General features: G+C 39.7%; 1 long non-coding RNA gene across 1 annotated transcript in view; it reads right to left on the reverse strand.

Moving 5' to 3' along the window:
* The window catches only part of LOC308123834, an 8579-nt gene extending 5525 nt beyond the window's left edge, over window positions 1-3054 (reverse strand). Inside the window, exon 1 of the long non-coding RNA XR_013936262.1 lies at window positions 2778-3054. This is a non-coding gene — a long non-coding RNA (uncharacterized lncRNA). The remainder of the gene's footprint in view (window positions 1-2777) is intronic.
* Window positions 3055-10006: the final 6952 nt, after the last annotated feature.

The following is a 10006-nucleotide window of genomic DNA, read 5'->3' on the forward strand; positions in this document are numbered from 1 at the left end:
AAAATTTTTCTGTATTTTTGGTAAATTATTAAAGAAAACAATTGTAAATAAGCATCCTGTATCCGTGATTATTGTTGCAATATGAATACTGTGAGAAAAATACTGGTAGTGATCAAATTATTGTAAATTATATGAAATGGAAAACAAATTCTTGAAGCAGCACACCTTTCCTCCTATATTGTACCTCCTAACAAAATCTCATCTTCCTACTTTTGTCAAAACTCCTCAACCTTTCACGATAGCTATATATAATTCAGAAACTACCACAAAAAGCAAACAGAGCTTTGTGTCCACATTATTATCATTACAATCGTACCCAGGACTTCCAGTCACATACAAAATATACTTAGTATGTGTTTAAAACAGAATGTTACTGGAAAAACTGCCAGATTGAAAGCTAAAGTGGAAAAACAGGAAGAATCAGACACTGTTTGCATATTAATTGATGTTGGAGAATTAAAGGGGGTATTTTTTTGGGGGGGGGGGGGGGGTTCTGTTTGTTTTCTTGAGAACTATAATTTCAAGAGTGGCTGTATGTAGGCCACTCTGACTTTACAGCCATTTTGTTTGTTTGATATTTGTTCTTCGCTTTTAATTTTCAATGGAAATGATTAAAAGAGAGAGAGAGGGACAAAGTATGTAAGTTAATCTTCTATCTGCTCCCTTTCATTCAGGAATTTATAATCTATATTCTGTATTGCAATCTATTGAATGGTTGGTCTTTTTTTAAATGAATAAAACTAAACTAACTAACCAACCAACCAACTAACTAACTAACTAACTAACTAACTAACTAACTAACTAACTAACTAACTAACTAACTAACAAATGAACTATTGATATTATATGATTCGGGGCCGAGACGTCAGGTGCCGTCACTAACAGCCGAGTAGCTTGCGTTACAAGTATTAAAACGAAACGGTGGCGAATCATCCCGAGTCATTACATGCGATCACCAGTATTGTTCCACAGTGTTTCGCACTGCTGTGCACATTGTCACTTTCTGTCACGAGAGTTGCGAATCGGGAGAATTTGGTATATACAGTAGTGGATTTTGGTATTGCTGATGTGGAGCACCCCGAATAGGCGCACCGCACACAAGAGGAAAAGAGAATTAGCCGTCTGAGATGCTTCTCGTGGAGCGCGGGTGTTCATCCAGGGTGTAAAAGAAGCCAGGTCTGTCACTGGGTGTGTGTATGGCTCCACACACACTCCAGTCAGTCTACCATCAGCTGCTGAACAGTTAACATCGCTCCACATCCAGAGAAAGACTGTGCTCGTATGAATCGTTGGGCTCTAGAGTTGTGCAGGGAGTAGGTGCAGACTTGGGCCACATGTTCTTGACTTTCCTGCAACTGTCTGGATTTTGGACCGTTATGTCTTAAACACTCAGCAAGGTTGTAGGTCAAACCATAGCGCTTTTATCCCATGACCGCCATCTTTGGAATCACAACCTCAACCACGGTCCCTGAACCAGCATCATGCCATATCATGGCTTTTACCACTCTACTTGCTCGGAGACTGATTCTCCTGAAGTGGTCTCATTCCACCCCACCGACTCATAATTTTAGGAGATACTGCGATGTGTTACTCTGGAGAGGATCAGGTTCTCTTTAAAAGGTTCATTAGACACCTTTCACAAGACATGGCAACCCTTTTTAACAATCGACATTTGACAATTGTTGCAGAAAGTAATTGAGCCCCCCCCACCCCCCTTTTACTTCTTATTTATTGTACCTTGTTATTATTACTTTTTATTATGACTCTCTTTTTTCTTTTTTTCCCCTTTCCTTTCTTTTTCTCTGTTTGTCAGATTGTCTAAGGTGTGTGTAAGTGTAAATGGAAGGAATGTGTGTGTGATAATTCGGAGAGGGCGGGAGTAGTCTATATGATGTATTGCTTTTCGACAGAACTGCTGTTTATCATGCCTGTCCAACAACCCTGCCTGTTTTGTTGTGTGCAAATCTCAATAAAGCAAATTTGAACAAAAAAGAAAAAGTTGTGCAGAGAGGAGTAGGGAGCTGTGGAGAGATCAAGATAAGTGACATCAGCTCCAACAGCTGACCCTCCATCAATAAAGCAAACCGTCACAAGAAAATGTGTTCTTCATCTGACGGCCACGATGGGAAAGCAGCAGTGTGGCAGACATAAACCAGCTGTGTGTGTGTGTGTGTGTGTGTGTGTGTGTGTGTGTGTGTGTGTGTGTGTGTGTGTGTGTGTGTGTGTGTGTGTGTGTGTGTGTGTGTGTGTGTGTGTGTGTGTGTGTGTGTGTGTGTGTGTGTGTGTGTGTGTGCTGTTATCTGTAGGAGGCGGCGGCAGGAAGCTGCGTTCTCGTCTGGGGAGTCGGGACCCCGAGGAGACAAATGACAAACATGGAGGGAAAAAAAGGCAACCGGAGCATTTTAGATGGTGCTACACATTGAAGAGTTTGAATGTAAAGAAACTAAAATGAAGCCAAATGAGTCGCAATATAACATGAGATAAGGAGTGAGCCGAGAGTAAACTGTACAGAAAGAAGATATCAGGTGCTGACGGATAGAAACAAGAGAGAAAAACAGCAACAGGATGTAAAAGAAACAAAGATGTCAGCTTTCAGCACTAGGAGAGAAAGGAAATATTTAGTTCAGGTAAAAGGTTATGAGTAACAGAGACAGTTTATACTGTATACTCCAGGAACATGAATAATTGAAATATTTATAGCAACTCAGTTTTGTCAGATAAACATTTTTAGAAATGGAATGAACTCAAAACTCAACAATAAACCATTTTGCTCTTACGGTGGCAAAAAGCAGAACATCCTCGGGTTTGCTGGCATCTTAGCAGCCACGGAAACTCCCGAAGACTCCCGAGGTATTGTGAACACAAGATCTTGCGAGATCTTGATTTGCGCCAGAGAAATTCTTCACGATCAATTTCACAACATTTAGGACTTTTCTCGCAGCTTGAATACTTTTTCTTTGTGAAAGTCTGGCTTCTTTTCCGGGCCTGAATTGGTCAAATGTTGATACTATCCCTGGAGCTGCCGCAACGCCATCTTTGATGTCCCACAAACCCTTGCAGCAGATTTCCCCAAGATGTCGTCACTCAGCAAAACATAAACACAGTTTGATGGCTACAAATTCCAGTTCGTTTGTAAACACATCGACTTTGGTGTGATCGATTTGTGCAACTGCTGGTTGGAATTTTGTGGAAATGATTGGTGAATTGATTCCTTTTATGGGAAGTTAATCTAAAGATTTTTCTGGTAGAGTAACTTTAAGAGAAGCTGCCTTGCAGCTGACATTGACTGACCGGCTGACCACTGAGGCTAACTCTTTTAGCCTCATGACTGAGCAACTAGGAAGCAAATCAATGACAAAATGTATAGAATTCTGTGAAAAAATAAGTTCTAGAGGGAAGAGTAAACTTTATGGAGCGCCGTCTTTCCTCTGAATAAATCACCTGAAATCACGGATAAGTACATGTTACCATGTTGCATGTCAGATGGAAGATATTCTGTTTCCTTTTAAACATCATGGAGGTTATCAGAAAACTGACGGCTATGTGGGGAAATTGTCAATATATACTCTCAGTCCCTTCAAAAAGATGATCGTGATAACTGAGTTTAGTCCCTGATGGCTGTCAGCGATTCGACTCCGTGTTTTCTGTGAGTGTGTGGTAGATTATAAAGAGGCTTTGGAGTTGCCATAACAAATATACAGCAACCACGGCAACTCTTTGTGAGTGTTTTTATGCGAGTTCTCAACAGCCACTTATACTGTCCACCTCCTGGACACTATCTGATGGAGTGACGCAGCTCGGCACGCCAGAGTCTCTCCATCACTGAGCCAAAGACAGAAGAGTCTGTGTTTTATGAGGAAAACATGAAAGCTCGGTCATCCCCTGCAAGCTGGGGAGTTCATGAAAGTTGCTCTTTACCAGTGACATCATTACACTGGAGTTTTCATGTCCTCCAGGATAAACAGGCTGAGAAGGGAGGCGACGAGGAGTGTGAGGATGAGTCACTTTCATACACATTTATCAAATACATCTTTCAGGAAAAAGTAAATTCTGGAGAAGACACCGAGGGGTTTCTATGCCAGGAACAAATAAGGCTTGACAAGGAGTTTTCACCGTTTTTATGAGTTGATGGTTTTGGAGCATCTGAATGGACATTCAATCCATTAGGTAGATAAACTAACATGTGACATACCTATACATGGAAGAAGAAGAAGAAGAAGAAGAAGAAGAAGAAGAAGAAGAAGAAGAAGAAGAAGAAGAAGAAACAGCATGTAACAGGACAATAACAGAAATAAGTCTTTCCAGCTTTATTCATGTATTTTTATGTGCTCTACATTTATATAATGAGTTCAATACAGCACCTGTCTTGCACTTTTTGATATTGCCACCTCCATAAAAAATAAAACAATGAATACTTTATTTCATGTGTGAATAAGCTTGCATGCTGATGAACCCAAACTTCAGCATGAAACACCATCAAGCAGCTAAACTCGCCACCCAAACACACACAACTGCCTAAGTCTGATTTGCACTCTGTATTTAGCCCTTTATTTTTTTTTATTATTACATTTGCACTGCCAGTTAAATTTGTTTTCTCTTTCATTCTAGTTTGATAATAATATAAAACAAGATTGGAATTTTTTTTTTTCGCCTAACTTTATTGTCTTGGACCACACAGTCAGTTTAGGTTTGTACGGTGTGTGTTTGTTTTGTGCTCAGTGAAACACTTCAGTAAGTACAACACTGTGTAAAAAATGGAAGAACATTTTTGAATTCATGACTTTGTCTTGTTAAAACGCCTTGTTACCAGCAGCGGTATGTGAATGCCTGTTTTGTCCTATTTGAGCCCGTCCAGGTTGTCCTGCGCTGCTTGAGAACAAGACGGCCCTTCCATCAGCGGCCGCTAAGTGGCCGTTTCATAAAGATAAGTGCCATTCAGAAAAGAGGGAGGCCGTGATCAATTCAAAGAGTGGCTGATGGCCCAGACTGTCAACACCTGGATATAAGGAGACCATTTGGATGGTGCAGTAACCCGAGGTTGAACTCCAGTGGAGACCACGAATCTAAATGAAGCCCGATGGAAAGAGAAAGTCACCTGACTTCAACACTTGTCAGAATCCTTTGTGTTTTTGATGGAATTTCTTATTTTGCAGTTGCTGAAGGTTTTGTTTTGTAAGTGAACATCTCTCATTAATCATCTCTTCATGGGGCAGTGGCTCTAAATGTTTTTGCCGCATGACTTTGTAAAAATGAAGTCATGTTTGCACATGAATCCTGTCAAGAGAAGAATATTTGTGTGGAAATCAGCCTCAAACTGTTCACAAGAAAGAGCTGTTATGCTGAGGTTTTTCTTTTTGTTTTAGTTTTTGAAAGAAAAACTCAAGAAAGTGCCAAGGAGGGATTAGGATGTTCTGTGTTGGCTTTTCTTCAACATGGTTCCATTAGGTTATGTCTTTTTTAAATTTAAACGCTGGTCACATTAAAGAAGCAAAAAATAAATTAAGAATCTAAATTTTTTACGAAGATTACTACATTTTTATTGTCATTACATCTGGACCAGACGACTCTCCAGCCAAACTTATTGTAGAAAGATGCAGTAACTTGTTGCTTTGCTTGCTAGTAAATAGTGGGTTGATTAGAGGATACAATGACACTCTGAACTCAACCTGGCTGAAGTTTGTTTTGCCCAGATGGCAAAAAACTTCAGCCAAGTATTTAAGTATTCACCGTTGTGCTCGTGCAGGTTTCTTCCACCTTTACGACCCAAAGACCCGTTTTCACGATTTTCCACCAAATGAAATTTGTCTGGAGCCACAAAACATGTATATTACCTCAAATGAGGAAAAAAAAACATCTAATAGAAAAATACAATTTATGTAAAAATGAAGTGTCACAGATGCAATTTATTACATTTTTAGTTGTTGTGGCCATAGATTTTCACACTTTAGACATTTTATACGTATCTGCTATTCTAGCCTCTTTAGCTTTTTAACTATTTATAGCCACTGTGTGTTTATGGTCGAAGCAGTTTTAAGTGTAAACGAAGTAAAGCCATGGAGCCTTGAAGCTAGCATTAGCTTTGACACCAGAAAGGAAGATACAGTTGGTTCATGTCGCAGATAAAAATAAGACAAAAAACGCTGTGTTTATAGCAGGTAAAGTGATAAAAAAGTGGGGGTAAATGTATAGATACTGTATGGTGAAACGCCTCAAGTCATGAGTTGTGTTTTGTTTCTTGACTGCTGAGTGATTTGAGGGATTTCAGCCCCGGTGCTGGCACGACCAAGAAGAGCAGAGGAAGGCCGTTTCTCCACATCCGTACCTGTCCGTTCTGGCTAACTCGTGAAACGCCATCAGTCAGAGTACTGATCCAATTCAAAGTACACATCTCACAGAGTTTGCATGAAATACCGGGATTTGTTCTTGCCGCACCCACTTTATCGAGGACGCATCAATTTGGCACAAATTGGCAGAAATGCTCTTCCTGCATCTTGCCAGTCCGTACGTCCGAGAACGTACTTTAGATACAAGATTCAAGATAAAACAGGGAAACATGAAAGCAGGTAAGACACACAAACGTGACTATGACACAGAAGGTGATCTGACGGTAATTTGACACCAGCCTCATTGCCCTGACTTGATTAAGAAATTCTTGATAGTTTGAATTCAGTATTTTATCGGCGTTTCAATTATCAACCTTAAAAAACGGACAAATTGGAAATGCAAACTAATGCAACATCAGATTTATGACAGAATAAACTTCTACATAAAATGTTTTATAGAATAAAACAAAATTAAAATAATCTATGTATTCAGTTTTGAGTATTGTCCTCACAAGGGTTTTGTGGGTGATATTTCATGCGCGGCAAAATCATTTGTAAACACAGTGGAAAGGTAATAAATCCCTTGAGTTATCGCTAAGTGTAAAGAATTTAAATGTAAATGTGTGTTTTAAGGGGAAAAACTTTGAACTCGACAAAAGTTAATTTAACTTCTTATTGAATTTGGTATAATTTGAGGTAAAGTATTAAGAAGATGTTTTTACTAATCATCTAAGGACAGTAGCACTTGTTCTTTTTACTGATTATGGATAATCATAATATATTTGATTTTATACTGTGCAAATGATCCCAACATCATCATTTCCATTATATGTGTATTGGCTGGTAAGCAACATAATTTAGGTGCAAACAACCGAAAGTAGTGTTGCATGGGGACGCAGCAGGAATATATTAAGGTAGTTTTTCTCCAATGTTTTTCTCTGAAACGGTTTTTGCTGCTTGATTAACCCTGAAAAAATTTAATTCATGAACACATATACTCAAGTCTTTCTTAAATAGTTTTTAACTCTCCAAAAAACTTAATCTTAATCTTCAGTATCAGATTCCATATTTAATCCCTAAACACTGAGTCGTACAGCGGATGTGCAAATTTACTCACATATCCTATTTCATGTTTGCATAATTTGCCATCAGTGGAAACAAAAGTGTCGTAACGTCGCTGTGGTTCACATTTGTGCTGCAGTGATACAGTTACTGGGAGTCACCGGGTTCATCTGGCAGGTCACCGCTTCACATCTGGACTCGGGTTTTGACACTGAGTGGAGTTCAGAGGGGGGAAGATTACGAAAGAGCGGACTCACTTTATTATGCAAACACTGGGGGGAACGGCCTTTGGCTTCATTTCTTGTAATGCCCAATGAAAGTCAGAGTTCAGTTGCCAGTCCAAAGTTTCCGTTTCAGCTTGCATCAGGCTTGATATGTTTTTAAGATTCTGGATGAAAACTTTTCAGTTTTGTTCCTGACAGTGAGAGCAGGAGAACTTTAGACTTTATTTCAAGTTTTTCTCTGTTTGGGTGGAAGCATTGCCTCAGATTTGTTTAGTTTCTTTCCCAGAAAGAGCTGCTGGTTGTTGTTTTTGTATTATACTGCCCTCTAGCTTTCAGAGGAGCTCTGCACTGAGCGAGTTTTTGGCAGATTTGCCAGGTTTAGTGACCGAAGAATGTAAAAATAGAATTAAAAGTCAGAATAAGAACTGCAGTGAGGAAAACAAAAACTTTTTAAAATATTACGATTATTTTGTTTATTTTAAAATTAGTTTTATAGAAAAGGGATGCTGCATGAAAACACTGCTGTTGAAACATGAACTCACTATAAATATGAATGAACACTTCTTTCTTAACAGTTGAGATAAAACTTAGAGTAAGTTACTGAAGCACAGTTACAAATACAGAAATGTTGTGCTTTAATAAAATAAACTGAGCTTTATTCTAAAAGGCTGGAGATGATTTGTATGTTGCCTCAGATAAACCAGCATAGAACTACGTATATTGAACTAATTCAAGATCAGTAGAATCCATCATAAAGCAGCACCAGCACCATGAACCAGTATCAAACTAAAGGTACGTTTACACTATGTCCACGGCAGCCCCGTTTTCAGGCCACCGTGAAAAAAACGGGATGGACGTGAGACAAAGCAGGGAAGGGCAAACGTAACAGGTCGTGATTGCCGTGGGTGCCGTGCCAGACTTTTAAACTGTCAAAAAATCTGCCACTGCGGCCACGGTGTGGATGAGAAACTTAGTAGCCCGTAGCAAAACGGAATGAACGTCATTGGCAGCATGTAACTGGCCGTAATAGAACTTGGAGGCGGTCCGTAGTGGGACGGGAGGCGTACAGGAACTGAAGTAGTGCGTGTTCTATCGTGGTTGTTTCATAGTTGCTTCGCGTTTTATCATGTCGCGCCGCGCTTCGTCACGGTTCTCATGGCGCCGTTTCATCACGTTCAATCGCGGCTTGCCGCGGCGCGCACGGGCTGGGAGGAAGCTGAGTCCGAGCCCGGAGGGGACTTTCATTCAAGTCTGTGCAATCAACAACAGAACACCTTCTACAAGCTCTGCCATCAAAAAAGAAATCAAGAGGTTTGTATGCACCCAGCAAAAGTCTCAGGATACAATGATTGCCTTCACTTTTAGTGGCCCTTTGAGGCATAAACGTGCTTTCAAAATTGTCCGGTGTCCACATTTCGTCCACATTCCTTAACAGAATGTGAAAAACGTGCCACGCCTTCCTCAGAATTCCCCAAAATCCCACGGTGCACAACGTTTCAGGCAAACGGCAGTGCAACATAGTGTAAACGTACCTTAACACAAGCCAGCATCAGAATAACATAAACCTGCATCAACCACAAATTGATCATTATGAACCAACATCAGACCATCATAAACCTGCAAAAGCCAACATCTTCAGATGAATCCGTATTAACTAATATGAAACGGCACAATAGCTTATAATAGCTTCATAGCATAGCAGTGAATTGATTCCTTTATATGCTTGTTTTACCATTAGGCATTATAATCAAACATTGCTCATAAAGAATTTGTCTACTTTTTGGGAAGTTGTGCAAAATGTAAAGATAGTCTTGAAAATTACAAATGGGATCTTGTCTCGTGGGAATGAAAAATGTGACGCAAACAAAGTAAAGGCATCTGTTAACAGCAGGGTAACAAACTGAGACAGCAAAACTGAAATACTACATAGAACAGGGGTCCTCAATAATATGCTCATGGAGGGCGACGACATGTGCTGCTGCTGCTGCTGCTGCATTCCTCACAGCCATCCGGTGTGCGGATTGTTAAACAGAGTAATCAAACATTTCCTGACATCTGTGGGTACCAAATCTGCTGATACGCTCATGGAGTTTTATTGCACCCTGGTTTCAGGTATCAAAACCCAGTGCAGTGATGATGTTTCCACCACACCGATCACAGCCTTTTTCAGATTAAAAAATAAACATTGAAAAAAGGATAAAATGCCACTCAAATTCAATCTTACTATCTACTATGCAAAGGTAAATACTCTGTACTGTAAATACAATCACTTTTCATGCATTTGTTGCAATAATTAGTTTTTCAAAAATAGTAAAACTGAGGACAGAGTACCAACCTGCTAAAGTTGTATGTATGCTTAGAAGTGAAATAAAGCTACTGTCCGATCCCTGTGTTAAT

Source organism: Lipophrys pholis (genome assembly GCF_963383615.2).
Source record: "Lipophrys pholis genome assembly, chromosome: 18".
Lineage (NCBI taxonomy): Eukaryota > Metazoa > Chordata > Actinopteri > Blenniiformes > Blenniidae > Lipophrys > Lipophrys pholis.